Here is a 16,219-nt window from a genome sequence, read left to right as displayed (position 1 = left end):
TATTCAACAAAGATTGTCCAATAGTTAGGAAGGTCTGAGTTCAAGTTTTGTCTCAGATACCTACTAGCTATATGATACTTCTTGGTAATTTAAGCAACTCTTTAATATCAAAGTGACATAAAGGACACAGCCACCTTAAGAAGATGGAGTTGTTGCACCTGGAATTCCCTATTCCTAGAAAATCCCATTTCCATTACTAAACCTCTTTCCAAACAAGGCACTTATCTTCTTAAGCCATCTGACTCACTGTACCACTGGATATATATTTTGGTCGCTTCATTTCATTTTGCATTTACAATATCCTTATGCTTTTATCCTCATCATGCTTATATGTCTCACCTTGGTCAATGGTTCTCATTTGTCTGTCATTGTTGTCCTTTAAACTAGACCCACACAAGCACTGAATGTCACGTAAGTCATATTAATGTCTAAATTCCAAGGATTGAGGTAAAAAATGCCCACAGATATGAATTTAAACTTAGATATGACATTATACTTCTTCCTTTCACTTTTTTTTATTCCACAGAATAACCCATTTATTGTTGAACTATGGGCTACAGATAATGGATAAGGAGAAGATTTTACTGGCGTTTCAATTCCTTCAGGTTCTGATGGCAGATTTGACTTTGACTGCAGAGGTGGTGTTGTATGTCCATGCACCACCAGCTACTGTTTTTGTACAGGATCCACAATGCCAGACACCCACGACCTGTCTCTTCATTTTGGTCTTACCAAGGAAAGAGCAGGTACACTTGGTATGCTGGCTAATTTCAATTTTCTTCACCATTTTTTCTGAGGGATGCTCCATAAGGTCTTCCATATTTACCAACAATTCTGACCTTCTTGGTTCATTTAGCCATGTCACTAGCTGCAGGGCCACAGTCCTTCCTTTCATTTTTATCAGTCCTTCATGGTTTTGAATGTCATTATTTTTTATTTTTTACTTTAAATTTATTGTCTCCCTCACTTCAAACTTCAATATTCTGCTCTTATGCTCTGTCAATCTAGCTCAGATTTTTAAGATCAGTTTTCTGTTTTATCCTTGATCTTAATAGTTTCCTGCACTTGTCCCTATTTTATCCTTTTACTATCTAAATATCATAAAACTCTTCAAGTACTTGAAGAAAAGTATGCTTTCCTCCTTAGCCCCTCCCCCAATATCTTGTATTCTTCAGGTTAAAATATCAAAATTCCATCAAGAAATTGCCATATGGAATGAATTTAAAGTTCTTCCCATCCTGGCTGTCTTTCTATTCTTTAGAAATATTAACTATTATTTTCTCTCACAACCCAGTGACATTTGTGACATGATTATTTCCATTTTAAATATGGGAAAATGAAATCAGATATTAAATGAGATGCCCAAGGTCATGTAGATAGCAAGTATTTGAGACCATATTTATATCCAAGATTTTCTATGTCCAATGTTATACCCATTCTTAGCTGCCACTAAGAGTGTCAGGACAAATCAGTTTTATGCTCTCCTGCTTTTCAATATTCTTCATAAAAAGGGATGCCCACATTTTAATCAGGCAGTCTAGATGACTTTCCAAAACTCTAGGGTTATTATTCAGATGGTTTGGGAGCATTTGACTGGGGAATATGTGATTGCTAGGAGCCAACGTAAAGGCACTAATAATATCAATGCTTATTGTAAAGAGCAGCGACCACAACAATAGAAGTTCTCATTCATAAAGCCTTTCAAGATTTGAAAAAGACTTTAGAAATTCTCACAACAACCCTATGAGATAAATGCTAGTATTATCTCCATTTAAAGATGAGGAAACCAAGGCAGATAATGGGTTAATGAGTTTTGTAGGGTCACACATATAGAAAATTTATGAGACCAGATTTGTAATAGCCTCCATGTTCCATTCTCTATCCATGGTACATAGCTACCAATAACAATATAATGACAAATAAATTCCACTTATCATTTTGATAGAGTGTTCTGCATACATATCAAAGACATTTTTAGTAAGCTATATTTGGAAATCTGCAAGGCATTTGCTAACTCCTTCTTAATTACAGTGTCATGAAAACAGAAACACATTTACTGTATAATCTAATGTAATAGTTTGTAGATTCAAAATATGAATTTGACATAACTAAGGGGCATTCACCTAAAGTCAACTGACATTTTGCAATAGTAAGACTGGAACTTCAGAATAAAATGAAAATTATGTACTTAGATAATGATGTCATCTTAACTAAAATTATATTTGAATCAATCAGATTTGGATAGCAGTGAAAGAAGAAAGAAGAGAAGAGGAGGAAAAAAGAAGAGAGGAGAGGGGAGAGGAAGGCAAGGGAAGGAGAAAGAGGAGTGGAGATAGGGGAAAAGAGGGGAAGAGGGGACAGGGGTGTAGAGGAGAGAGAAGGGATGGGGAAAGAAGATGAGAAGGGGAGGAGAGGGAGAAAGGGGATGAGAGGGGAGTAGAGGGGAGGGAAGAGTAAAAACCTTAGGACAGAACACAAGGGTACATACATATTTAGTGTACAATTTGAATGATTATTCTGCAAAAGATATATATTTTGAAAAGACTGATAAGTAGCAGGAAAATCACAGCAGAATTGTGAAAAACAAGGGATCCTAGAATATCCCGAAAAAATGTTAAAAAAAAAAAACTTCTGAGAATATTAGTAAGTTGAGGATAGAAATAAATAGTTTGGGAAATTGCAAATAAGAGATTATTAATAATTAGGAAGATAAAAATTGTATTTAAGTAATGAGATGAAAAGCATTGATATTGTTTTCCATCATAGCTGGCACTTTGTGAGTTTATTAGAAGTTTTCTTGGCAGAGATATTGGAATGATTTAGATAAGGAAACTGAGACAGAGTTAAGTAACTTGCCAAAGAACACAGAGCTAGCAAGTGTCTAAGATAAGGCTTTAACTTGGGAAGAGTCTTAATGACTTCTGGTTCCAGAATCTCTACCCTGTACCATGTAGCTTCTCAAAAGAAATGTTACACAAACTTAACAAGCAAATAGGAATGAAGAAATGGAAGAAATGAGTATGGTTTGTTTGTTTCTTCTAGGAAGCTATGGTTTGAGATTTTCCCCAGTTAGGTGCTCCCAAACCATTTGAAAAATTATCATAGAAATGTTTTTTAAAATAAAATTTAATTTTTTCCAATAACCTGTAAAGAGAGTTTTCAACCTTCATTTTTATAAAATTTTGAGTTTTACATTTTTCTCCCTCATTAGACTTCCCAAGATGACAAACAATATGATATCAGATATACATGTGTGATCATGTTAAACATATTTCTACATTAGAAATGAAAGTAATGAGAAGATGAAAAATAAAAGAAAACAAAAGGAAAAACCATGAAAACACAAAGGTGAAAATAAATGCTTAAATCTGCATTCAGATTTCATATTTCTTTCTCTAGATGAACAATAGCACACCATCACATCCCTTTGCCATATGAATACCATAAATTCTTCAGTCAGTGTCCAATTGATCAGACTTCCCTCAATTTTCATTTCTTTAACACCAGAAGAGCTGACTCTGCTGCTGGAACTCACCCTCCAGCCTGGCTAGGAATCCCCAGACCTCCACTCCCCAGTCAAAAATTCCACAGCTAAAGTTGGTCCTCCAACCTGCCACTCATCAAAACTTCCATGGCTAAGGCGGATCTTTCTTCCCCTTGCTGCTGCACCTTTGCTGTCTCTCACCCATGGTTCCCTGAGACAGACCTTCTTGGTAGGTGTTCTTCTCCTAGATTCTCTTTCTGAGTTTTGTTGACTGAATTTCTGTTAACAGGTTTCTTTCATGTTATTTTGAGGGGAAACCAGGAGACCTTAGTACAGTGTCTGTCTTCTCTCCACCATCTTGGCCAAAATTCCTAAAATTTTTTTTCAATGATATATCTTGGAGGTACTTCACAAAAAATTCTGTCAAGTTGGTAAATGGTGATTATAGCCCAGTGTAGGTATGAGAGCTAGTTAGTCAGTGAGAGGCTTTTAGCCACAGGGCAGCACAGCTCTACCAGTGATAAGGTACCAGTTCCAGCTCAGAGAGCAAGGATTTGAGTCCTGATTAGCTGGTGTAGTCCTTGGTTGCTCTAGAGCAGATAGAAAACTGGGAACATTGGAAATAACACAACAGAAATCATGGGGCCAGAACTCTGGCCCTCAGTAAAAAAAAAAAAAAAAAAAAAAAGCTTGGAACTATACACTTTGTACTGCAGAAACAGACTCAACTGACAAAAATGACCAGAAAAACAAAAGAATCATTGACCAATGATAGCTCCTGTTCTGATAGGAATGATAAAAAAATTCTCAGAAGAGGAAAACAGTGACAAAAGACAAAATGCTTACATATGAAACCATCAAGGAGTTGATTAATTGGAATCAATTCAAAGAAGAATTTTTTTTCATTTTTGCAAGGCAATTGAGTTAAGTGACTTGCCCAGTGTCACACAACTAGGTAATTATTGTGTTTGAAGTCAAATTTGAACTCAGGTCCTTTTGACTCCAGGCCTGGTTATCTATCCACTATGCTACTTAGTTGCCCAACAAGAATTCTTAGAAGAGTTCAAAAAGGATTTTTAAAAATCAGAACAGAGGAAGTATAAAAATGAAGAAAAGGGGCAGCTAGGTGGCGCAGTGGATAAAGCACCAGCCCTGGAGTCAGGAGTACCTGGGTTCAAATCCGGTCTCAAACACTTAATAATGACCTAGCTGTGTTGCCTTGGGCAATCCACTTAACCCCATTTGCCTTGAAAAAACCTAAAAAAAAATTTTTTTAAAATGAAGAAAATAAATGAGTTATGGAGGAGAACTATGAAAAAATAATTTAAGAAAATAATAATTTTAAAGCAAAATTGACCAAATAGAAAATAAAATTAATAAATTGAAAAAGAACATTTAAAAAAAACTAACTGAATAAAACCTTAAAAACTAGAACTGGAAAATGGAAATGAATGAGTTTGTGAGACACCAAGATCCCAACAAACAAAAATAAAAAGGTGGTAGAAGACCATGCTAAGTGCCTTTTAGGAAAAATGACCAACCTGAAAAATAGATCCAAGAGAGATAATTTAGGAATAATTGGTATTCCTGAAAGTCAATTAGTAAAAGAATCTGGACAATATCATGCAGTAAATTATCATGAAAAGCTGCTCTACTAACCTAGAACAAGAAAAATAAAATAGTCCTTGAAAGAATCCATTAATCACTCCCAGAAAATGATTCCAATATAAAAAATATCAAGGAATGGTATAGGCCAATTTGAAAATTCTTTGCTAAAGGAGAAAATATTCCAAGTTACCAAAAAGGAAGCACTTTAAATACCAGGGAGTCACATTTAGGATTACACAGGATTCATCAACATAACCTCTAAAGGATTGGAGGACATATGATATGATATTCCATAGGGCAAAGAAACTTGGATTATAACCAAAAATCAACTATCCTTCAGATTCAACATATTTTTTCAGGATTAAAGATGACTTTTCAGTGAAAAATAGAACTTTCAAACTTACCTGATAAAAAGAACAGAAGTGAACAGAAAATTTGATCTTCAAGTACAAGACCTAAGACCTAAAAGATGCATTAAAAGCTAAATGGAAGTGGAGGGAGGAGGGGGAACGGAATGATAGCCTACTCCTGAGAACTATTTCTCTTAGGACAATTCAGAGGAATATATGTAGACAGGTGGATATAAAATGACTCTTACATGATCAAACTTTTAGCTCTTGAGTGATTTTGTTCCATTTAATACTTCAGCTCATGAGTATTTTATTTCTTTAGAGGGTAGTAAGAAAATATATATATATGCTATTATTTGATTATAATTTGATGATGATTAAGGCTCTTGAGAAATGTATGTCAAGTGGGACAGTTTAGGGCATTGTACTTGGAAAGAGGCTGTGTGAATGAAGTGAGAATGGACTTTTATCAGGACAGAAAAAATGAGTATTTCTTGTTTGAGGTAGATACAAGACAGATTTAAAACAATCAAGACAAGAAAAGAATGGTTATAGTAGGAGAAGGTAAGACATTAGAGGATAAATAATATGAAGAGACACAAAGACCTATTAAAGTAGCAGGGAAAAAGGAGGATGTGAGCACTGATTAAACCTTACTCTCAACAGATTTGACCCAAGGATGGAATAATAGACATTCCCAATTTAAAAATTTATCCAATCCTATAGGGAAATGGGAGAGGGGGAAAGGGGAAAGGAAAGGGAAGAAGGAACTGATAAAGGGAGGACAAAAATAAAAGTAAAGGTAAAGGAAAAGGTAAAGAAAAAGCTAAAAAAGAAAAATAAAAGGAAAGGGTGAAGGAAATGGCAAAGGGCTGATAGAAAGAAGGGTTTATTGAGAGACTTTGGTGAGGATAAGGGAAAAAGAAAGAGAAAAGTAGAAAATAGAAAGATGACATGGAGGAAAATTCAGAGTTAATAATCATAACCATAAATATGATGGAATTTTTTCCCCAGTCTCATTGCTTTCTCCCTTAGTTCTAATTCCTCTTCCATAACATAACTAATATGGAAATATGTTACACACTTGTCTACATGTGCAACTTTAATAGACTGTTTATTACCTTGGGGGCAGGGAAGGCAGGGAGGTAGAAAAATGGATAACTCATAAATTTGAATGAATGTTGAAAACTATCTTTGTAATTGAAAAGATAAAAATAAACTAAAAAAAGAAATCATGAAAGATAGAACTTCACAAAACACGTAAAGACTTGCATGAATTGATTATAAGTGAAGTGACCAGAATCAGGAGAACAACATAGTGTGATGATCAACTATGATGGACTTTCTCTTAGCAGTACAGTAATCAAAAACTATTATAAAGGACATATGATGGAAAGCACCATCCTTAGAGGGAGCTATGGAAGTTGAATACATATCAAAACTTACTATTTTCAATTTTTAAAATTTGTTTTATGTAAAAAAATAAAAAATAAAATTAAAATTAAATCCTATGTATTACCTTTGGGAAAGAAGAATGCTAAGTCAGAGAGCATAAATTTCATCTGACATGACATTAATAATGACATCTTGGTGGTATACAGGACATGGAATCAAGAAATCTTGAGTACAAATCTGACCTCAGAAATTATTGGCTATATGGATAACTCATTTAACTTCTTTCTGCCTCAATTTTATCATCTTTAAAATAGTGATAATAATGAAAATAATAATGTAATATTAAAATGAATTTAAAAGTGAGGACATATACAATCAATTCTTCAACAAATATTTAAGTGCTCATTATTAACCTGGTATATGCTAATTGCTACAGAGACAAATTCTCTCCCAGCTGTCAAGGAACTCCTATTCTTATTTTGAACATAAAAATATCAAATATATTCAGTCAAAATTAACATTGAATAAATGAGGAAAATAGAGCACAGACAAAGACATATTGATTGGTAGTATTAAATGATGTGGAGAAATGAAGAATGAGGACTGAAGAAAGACCATTAGTTTACACTGAAGACATCACAAAGAAAGGAAGGGGGGGGGGGGAGAAAGAGAGAGCAGTTTTACCTGAATAGTAAAGGTCAGAAGTCAGAATACAAATAAATAAATGATAATGAGAATAATAGAATGGAAGTGGGATAGCTAAGTAGATTTTTTTTTCCTCAAAAAGTTAAGCTATAAGAGATGGAAAAATAATTAACAGGAATTGGCAAAAGTGAGAATTCTTTTAATTATGATGGTAGATTTGGGTGTGTTTGTAGGCAATCAGGAAGCAACCAGAAAATATGGAGAGATTGAAAATTAAAGAAATAGTGATTATTATACACCAAATAATTTTCTGCGGAAGATGGAAAGGAAGGCAATCATTTGTGTTTGCAAAAGTGTTAGCCTTCGCAAGGGGAAGGGTTACTTCATTTTTTGACAAGAATGAGACAGGAGAAAGTAGAGAAAGTAATCTTAGTGATATGAGATGACAATGTATAAATGAGAGGAACTCAGTCTAAGGGATGGATCGATTAATGGTGATAGTCATGATGAAGAACAATATTAGGGATTGCAAGACCCAGAGAGAAGTAGAACAACACATTATAATAGTGCAAGGTAGTTTCATATGACTTATATAAGCCTCCTTTACTCTTCTGATGCATTTGTTGTTGATTACAAGAGCAAGCATATAGCAATCTCTTTGATTATTTGAGTGTGTAACCAATGAGGAGTCAAACAGTAGGTAATGGGGAATGATTAAAGATTAACAATTCAGAGATCAGAGTGTTTAAAAAAGTATTGATAAATATGTTGAAGCTCACTTGTATGAGGGTAGAAGTTAAAGAGAAGAGAAAGACATTTCATTTAGGAAAGAAGGAAAGTGTTTCAGAAATTAGTAGATTATAGATACCAGAACCTTGATTTGTGAGCAATGTGGGTTAAATAAATATCAAAGGTGGTGAGGTCCCAAGTAATGGTAATAGAAGGAGATGCTGAATGTGGCAAGAGAAAGCCAAGAGTATTTTCACTGCCACAGCTCATGAGTTGGAGAAAGGAAATAGAAGTTGCTCACAAAGGTGCAAAAAGTGCAGTACCTGATGACCAGAGAGGTCATGTCATCATGAAGGAGCAAGGTAATGGAGAAAAAATTGCAAGAAGATAAGAATAGAGTAAAATGATTTTTGTTTTGTTGTGGTTCAAGGGTAGGGGAAACCATTTTGTGTCTTTAGGCCAGAAGGAAATAGTGAATAAATTTTCAAACTATAATAGTAGTCAAGAATTTGTTGGTGCTTATGAAAGAACAACTGTGCTAAGCTTTATATACAAAGAAAAGCAAAAAGAATCTCTGCCTTCAAAGAAGTCACATTCTAATTTAGGAGTTAATATGAAAAAAAGTAATCTGATGCACATTTTATAGGGAATTGTCTCAGAAGGAAGGCTCTAGTAGTGGCAATGGGCATGAGAAATGAATAGCAAAGGTCTCTTGTTGAAAATGAAATTTTAGCCAAGTCTTGAAGGAATTCAGTAGGCGGAGACAAAGCACCTAAGTATAGGAGGCAACCAATAAAGACAGTCGGGAGATGGAAGGCCAGTTTTTCTGAATGGTAAATTACTTGGAAAGGAGAAAAACTTAAGAATACTGAAAAGGTAGGAGGTGGCCACATTGTGAATGATTTTAAAAGTCAAACAGAGGATTTAATATTTCATCATGGAGGTAAGACGAAACTACTGGAGTTTGTTGAGTATGGTGATCACAAAGACAGAGTTATATTTTAAGAAGATTTGGATTTTGGCATTTGAGCAAGAGGTTCACTGTAGTGATTAGAAATTTCAGGAAGAAATTTCAACAGATAATGAGGAGCTGTTATAGCCTAGGAGATGCATGAGTGAAGAGAGGAGAACATATTCAGCAGATGTAGCAAATGTGAAAATAGAAGGACTTAGGGAAATGCATATATATATATATATGCAGTGAATTCAAGTGCAGGCAAAGATGTGATTTAAGCTACAAGTCTGGTAGTCTCTATAGAAATTAAGAAGTTCAGTAGAGGGGAACAAAGAGGATATGTAATAATTTCTGTTTTGGATATGTTAAATTAAAGTGTCTATGGGGAATCTAGATACAGATATGTATTAAGCAATTGGTAATGAGAGACTCAAGATAAGTAGAAAGGTGTGAAATGAATAAAATTTTATTAGAGATGTTAATTTAATCCACAAATACTTAGAACAGCAATAAATGAAATAGTGTATAGAAAAGGAGCTACCTAAGGATGAACTCTTGAAGAATCCTCCCAGTAAATAAATAAAACCTAGATTAAGATACAGCAAGCAATATAAATGACTTTTTGACAGGTGAAGTGAAGAACTATGAGAGAACAGTGTCAATAAAATCTAAAACCCCTTGGGAAAGCCCCTGGACTATTATACTGATTAAAATTAAGAGAAAGATGAGCCAAAATCTAAATGCCTTCCTTGATTTCACCATCTGTGGAGCAATATATTGACGACTTTCAAAACCATTACACCTATTACCTAGTGGTAAAATGAAAAAGGATTCCATGCTTAAATTTTTAACACTGAAAGTACAGAAAGACACCTAGCATGAAGAGGAAAATACATAGAACTTCAGGATTTTAAAGGACAGCAATGACGCCTGAAAACAGGTTTACCTGGTACAGGCAAGATCTGTTATAACACACTTAAAAAGTAATACTCCAATCTATATTTGAAACCTGGAGTGAATTCACTTGTTGATGATTCTAATTGTTAGAATCTACTCCCAGACATTAAGCCTAAATTTGTTCATTTGTAGATGCTGCCAATTACTACTAGTTCTCCCCTATGGGCATGAAAATAACAAGTCTAATACTTCTTTCACTTGACAGCCTTAAGATACTTGAATTTAGTTATCATATCATCTCCTCTAGGAGTCTCTTCACAATTTATAGTTCTTATTAAAGGATAGAGCAAAAACACCACAGATGACTAATTGTATTTTTGTCTTTTTAATGTCGTTATTTCATGTATTTTTTGAATTTGTTTTTTATTAATTGCAAATACCAATTAAAATATTCTTCTCAAATTCTAAATACCAATTTACTAATAAGATAAAGTCAATGTTTCTATTGGAAATAAGGAATAATATCCAAGTTGGAGGGGGAGGGGAGGTGTAGTAAATGTCATTGCAACTGTAACATGCTATTTAAGGGGTATAATTTTGCGTTCAAACTCAAATTTAATTGAATAAACTATGTGAAATGATCCTAAATCAATTAAATCTAATGCTTATAAACTCAGGTGGGAAGGGCAATGATTTGGAACTAAAATATATTTCACTTTTTTACTGACTTGTTAAACACAAAAAAAGTAGGGAGGAAAGACGTGTTAATTACTAGCTTTATGTGACAGATATTTTTGAAGATTAAATTTGAATGGGCATATATGCATGTTTTAATAAAAATAAGTATTTTAATAGTTTTATTTTTTCAATTATGTTCACTTTTTATATGTTAGTTGTAAATAGAAATCTTATTTTTCACTATTTTTTCCTCATAATTCTGTTCTTCTGATTCCTAACCTTTAAAGACTGAATAACTGGGAACAAAAATACAAACAAAAACAAGAAAACCTTTAAAGCATTGTCTACAAATTCTATTAAGCACAACAAATTTTCTGCCAAGGATTGGACTGACTGACATGCAAGAGGTCCTAAGATGCTAAAGACTTGTGACAGATTTTATATAATCTCTCAAGCACCTATTTTTTACATTTCTTTATGTTTCTTTGATATGCAGATGAAGGTTATGAAAATAGTATGATTTGACTTCATAGTTCTTTCTGTAGATGTGGATAAAATCTTCCATCACATTATTTTTTAAATTTTCTTAGATAACTATGTTGCTGAATAGAGTCTAGTCTTTCACAGTTCATCATTACACTGTCTTCCTAATAATGTATAAAATGTTCACCTGGTTTACTAACTTCATTCAGCAGCAATAATTTTTTACAAGTTTTTCTGAAATTTGCTTGTTCATCATTTCTTATTATACAAAATAGTATTCTATACCACTATTTTCAGTCAATACCCAAATGATATCCATCCCCCTCAGTTTCCACATCTTTGCCACCATATATTTGCCTTTTTCCCTTTATGATCTTCTTGGGATATAGAACTAGTAAAGAATTGATGTATCAAAAGTTATATTTTATTGTCTTTTTTGTATAGCTCCAAATTGCTTTTCAGAATGTTTGTACAATTCACAGCTCCACAAATAATGCATTAGTGTTCCAATTTTCCTACTTCTTACATTCATTATTTTCCTTTTTCTGTAAAATTATCTAATCTGACAACTGGAAGGAGATACCTCAGAGTTATTTTAATTTGAATTTCTCTAATAATGATTTAGAACATTTTTCATATGAATATAGATAGCTTTAATTTCTTCATCTGCCTATTCTTATTCTTTGACCATTTGTCAAATGTAGAATGATTTTTGTTCTTAGAAATTTGTATTATTTCTTTATGTATTTTAGAAATGAGATCTTTAATAGAGATACTTGCCTTAACAATGTTTCCCAGCTTTCTGATTTTTTCTTCTAATCTTGATTGTGTTGGTTTTGTTTGTTCAGAAACTTTTAAATTGAAAGTAATTAAAATAATCCAGTTAGCATTTCACAGTGTTCTCTATCTCTTGCTTGCCAATACATTTTTCCCTTCTTCCTAAATCTGGCAGGTACCAAATAATAATTATGATTGCTGCTTTACAATATAGTTTTAATTTGGTAAATTTTTTCCCTAAAATATGTTAGTTTAACTATTGCATTTCCTCTTCTCTTTCTGGACAATTTATATTTTTTGGTAAATATTCATCCATTTCATTTAGACTTCCAGATTTAGTGGCATACAGTTCAACAAAATGGCTCCTAATTATTGCTTTAATTTCCTCTTCATGGGTGGTAAATTCGCCCTATTCATTCTTGGTACTGGTTATCTGGTTTTCTTCTTTCTTTTTTAAACAAACCAACCAAACGTTTATCTATTCTATTTCATTTTTTCCCCAAAACCAGTTCTGTCTTCATTCCATAGTGCTATGCTACCCCAATATCCTAGTAACCATCCTCTATTATTATCCTCCATATTAACCAGAGCATCTTCTCTAGAACTCCTGAAGGGTATCCCCTAAGTAAAACATTATCTTTCAGTCCTCAGGTCCACTTCATTAGCCAACCCACCTCCCACTTCCATCTTCTGACTTCCATTGGGGCTCCTTTAGTTATACCTTTGCCTATTACCTTTTCTTCCTATTTACTGTGAGAAAGTTCAACAGGGAATACTATCACTACTTCTCATGAAGTTTTGCCATAAAGAAAGTTACTAAATAGTCCAATTGCACTCCCTTTTTATATACTTCTCACAACTGCTACTCCAGTTAGTCTCATTCTTCATTGATAATCATTCTCCTATCCTTTTATTTATTTTTCTCCTCTCTCCAATTATTCTGATTCCCTGAACTGAAGCTATACAAACTTCATTCCTTCTCTCCAACTACCTACTTCTTTACTTCTGATTCCCTAAATATAACCATCCAAATGTTGCACTCCAAATTTTTCCAGGCCTTTGACTTTTCATTTTCTGTCAGTATTGGTTTGTCAAAGATTAGGGTCCTATATAAATAATGGAGCAATGATTTGACACTACCAGCTAAAGTAGTCTATTCAACATGATCTTTTATCACCCATTTTGTTTTCTGTCATTCATTGAGAACAAGTTCCCTTCTGATGACAATAAATCCCTGGCTACCCTACAATTCTCATATTCCTCTTTAGTTCTGTTATTTGATTCAAACAACCCAATTCATAGGTCATAGTAATAGAGGTAGAATATTCCTGATCTCATACATTTGATAATTTGATCACCCCAAAATACTTCTTTTCCAAGTTCATTGATTCTTATGTTCTTCTCAACAGTTTTTGAAATTCCATTTTCCTCTTTACCTTACAATCCTTAATCCTGTTCTTTGTCTTCACTATGATCTCCCATCCTTTCACCCATGGCCTTTCTCAGGCCTTCACTCCCACAATAGCTACAATATTTTACATTCCCAACCATTATAGAACCAACTCAATTCTGACCTATTCCCTTCTCTAGTGTACCCTGTCCCCTTTCCTACTATTGATCTGACTTACTCACACCATCTCCTGCCTTCCTCTCATTCATATTCTATTGAACAAAATAAAAACACTGTACTGAATGGGTCTGTTATTAATTTATATTATATGATCTTACATTGGTCCTCAAGGCAACAAGGCAATTCTTTTACATTGTTTTTCCAATAATCACAATGCCTATTTCACTTCTTTGTATCTCTCTTCAAACTTCTCTCTCTTGACTTCCAGCCAAGATGGCAGAAAGAAGACAGGCACTGCATTAAGTGCTCACTGTGTCCTCTCAAAAATAACATGAAAGAAAGCTCTTAACAGAAGCTCAATCTACAAAACCCAGAAAAAGAAGCTAGGAGAAGAACACCTACCAAGAATGTCAGTCTCAGGGGACAGTGAGCAAATTGGGAGAGCAGACCAGAAGGTCAGTGCAGGGGGAGTGGGGTATGGAGGCAAAGGATCCACATTAGCTGCAGAAATTTTGGTAGGGGGCCTTAGCCTCAGAGAATTTGGTGAGAGAGGGGTCTAGAACCAACTTTAGCTGCAGAGTCTTTGGCCAGGGGGGAGGGGAAGTCTGCATGCCTGGAAATCATCCAGCTTGGTGTGGGACCTGAGCTCCATACTTTTGGAGAATTCTTCCAGGAACAAACAGTAACTGCCTCACCACCACCCCCATCCCCACAGGCAAAGGTAAGGACTAAGGAGCTGACTCAGCTGAAGGGGAGATTGGTTTACAGCCCATTGTTCAAGGTCAACTCAGATTCTGCTGTCCCTCCTCCCTTCTTCCTCACTCCCTCCAGGATTGGGAGAGGACTACAATAACTCCAGAGAAAGCAACCAACCTCCCTTACTGGGCAGGAAATTTCTAAGCAAAATGAACAAAGCCTCTAGGATCTTCAAAAGCAAATCTCTGAGAGCCAGGCCCTCCCCCCAACACAAAATTGTAGAAAAATGAAGAAAAAACAGAGAAAAGGGGGACCCAAGGAGAAATACTTCTAAGTATCAGATTCTAACCCAGAGAGATCTAGCACTTCTGAGGAGAATATGAATTCGTCTCCAGCCCAGAAAGACTTCTTTGAAGAAATTGGGAAGCATTTTAAAAACAATTGGAAAATTTGGGAAAAGAAACTCAAAAGAAAATTAACACTTTGGGCAAATTCAAAAAGAAAATAATTCTCTCAACTCCTCAACTGAGTAAATGCAAAAAAGAAATTAAAACTCCATCAAAAATCGAATTGACCAATTATAAAGGAGTTGCAAAAAGCAAATGAAGGAAATCTTCTCTAAAAAAAGAATGGAATCTGTAGAAAATAATGATTTCATGAGACAAGATTTAAACAAAACCAAAATATTGAAAAAATAGAAGAAAATGTAAAATACCTCATCAGCAAAACCACTGAACTGAACTACCAATCGAGAAGGGATAAATCTGGGAATTATAAAACTTCCTGAAAACACTGAAGAGGGAAAAAAAAGCCTTTATTTAATATTACAGGATTTAGTAATGGAAAACTGCCCTGATAATATGGAACCAGAAGGCAAAAGAGTGACTGAAAAAATATGTTGATCACATCTGGAAAGAGATCCTAAAATGAAAACACCAAGAAATTTGGACAAATTCCAGAAAAATCAGATAAAAGAGAAAATCCTGCAAACAGCCAGCCAGGAAGAAACAATTTAAATACCAAGGAGTCACAGTAAGGATTACAGAGGACCTGGATTCATCAACATTAAGGGCCTGAAGGGCCTGAAATGAGATATTCCAAAGAGCAAGGGAACTTGGAATGCAGCCAAGAATCCACCATCCAGAAAACTTGTCTTCTCTTCCAGGGGAAAAGATGGATATTTGATGAACTGGGAGACTTTCAACATTTCCTAAATAGAAAATTTGTACATCAAACAGGAGGCACCATGTTAAAGAAAAGGGAGGGGGTTGATATAGGAGGGTAAACACACACTGAAGGTGGCAGTATTCAGAAAAAAATGGGGAATATGAATAAAGGGAAAAAAGGGGCAAATACAAACAGGGAAGATAGCATGTAGGGCAATAAATAATTAGTAATTATAACTTTGAATATGAATGCAATGAACTCTCCCTTAAGATGTAAGCAAATAGCAGATTTGAATAAAAAACAGAATTATACAATATGTTGCTTACAAGAAACTCATTTCAAGCAGAGGGATACAAATAGAGTAAAAGTAAAAGTTTGGAGCAAAATATATTTTGTTTCAGCTGAGGTGAAAATAGCAGAGTTTGCAATCCTTATCTCAGATAAAGCAGCTGTAAAAAATAGATGTCATTAAAAGAGATAAGGAGGGAAACTATATCCTCCTAAAATTTACCATAGACAAAAACTAATTTCAATACTAAATATGTATGTACACAATGGTATAGTATCCAAGTTCTTAGAGAAGAAGTAGAAAGAGCTACAATAAGACATAGAGAGCAAAACTACTAGTGGGAGAACTCAATCTCCTGCTCTCAGATTTAGATAAGCCTGATCATAAAATAAACAAGAAGGAAGTTAAGGAGGTAAAAAGATCTTTAGAAAACTTGGATATGATAGATTTATGGAGGATATTGAATAGGGATAGAAAGGTATATACATTTCTTTCT

General features: G+C 34.3%; 1 pseudogene; it reads right to left on the bottom strand.

Annotated features, from left to right (window-relative positions):
- Nucleotides 1-581: 581 nt before the first annotated feature.
- On the bottom strand, nucleotides 582-860 carry LOC141494961 (large ribosomal subunit protein eL43-like; annotated as a pseudogene).
- Nucleotides 861-16,219: the final 15,359 nt, after the last annotated feature.

This window comes from Macrotis lagotis, chromosome 8, assembly GCF_037893015.1.
Source record: "Macrotis lagotis isolate mMagLag1 chromosome 8, bilby.v1.9.chrom.fasta, whole genome shotgun sequence".
Classification (NCBI taxonomy): Eukaryota; Metazoa; Chordata; class Mammalia; order Peramelemorphia; family Peramelidae; genus Macrotis; species Macrotis lagotis.
Note: the sequence above shows the minus strand (reverse complement) of the source record. Positions and strands in the feature narration are given on the sequence as shown.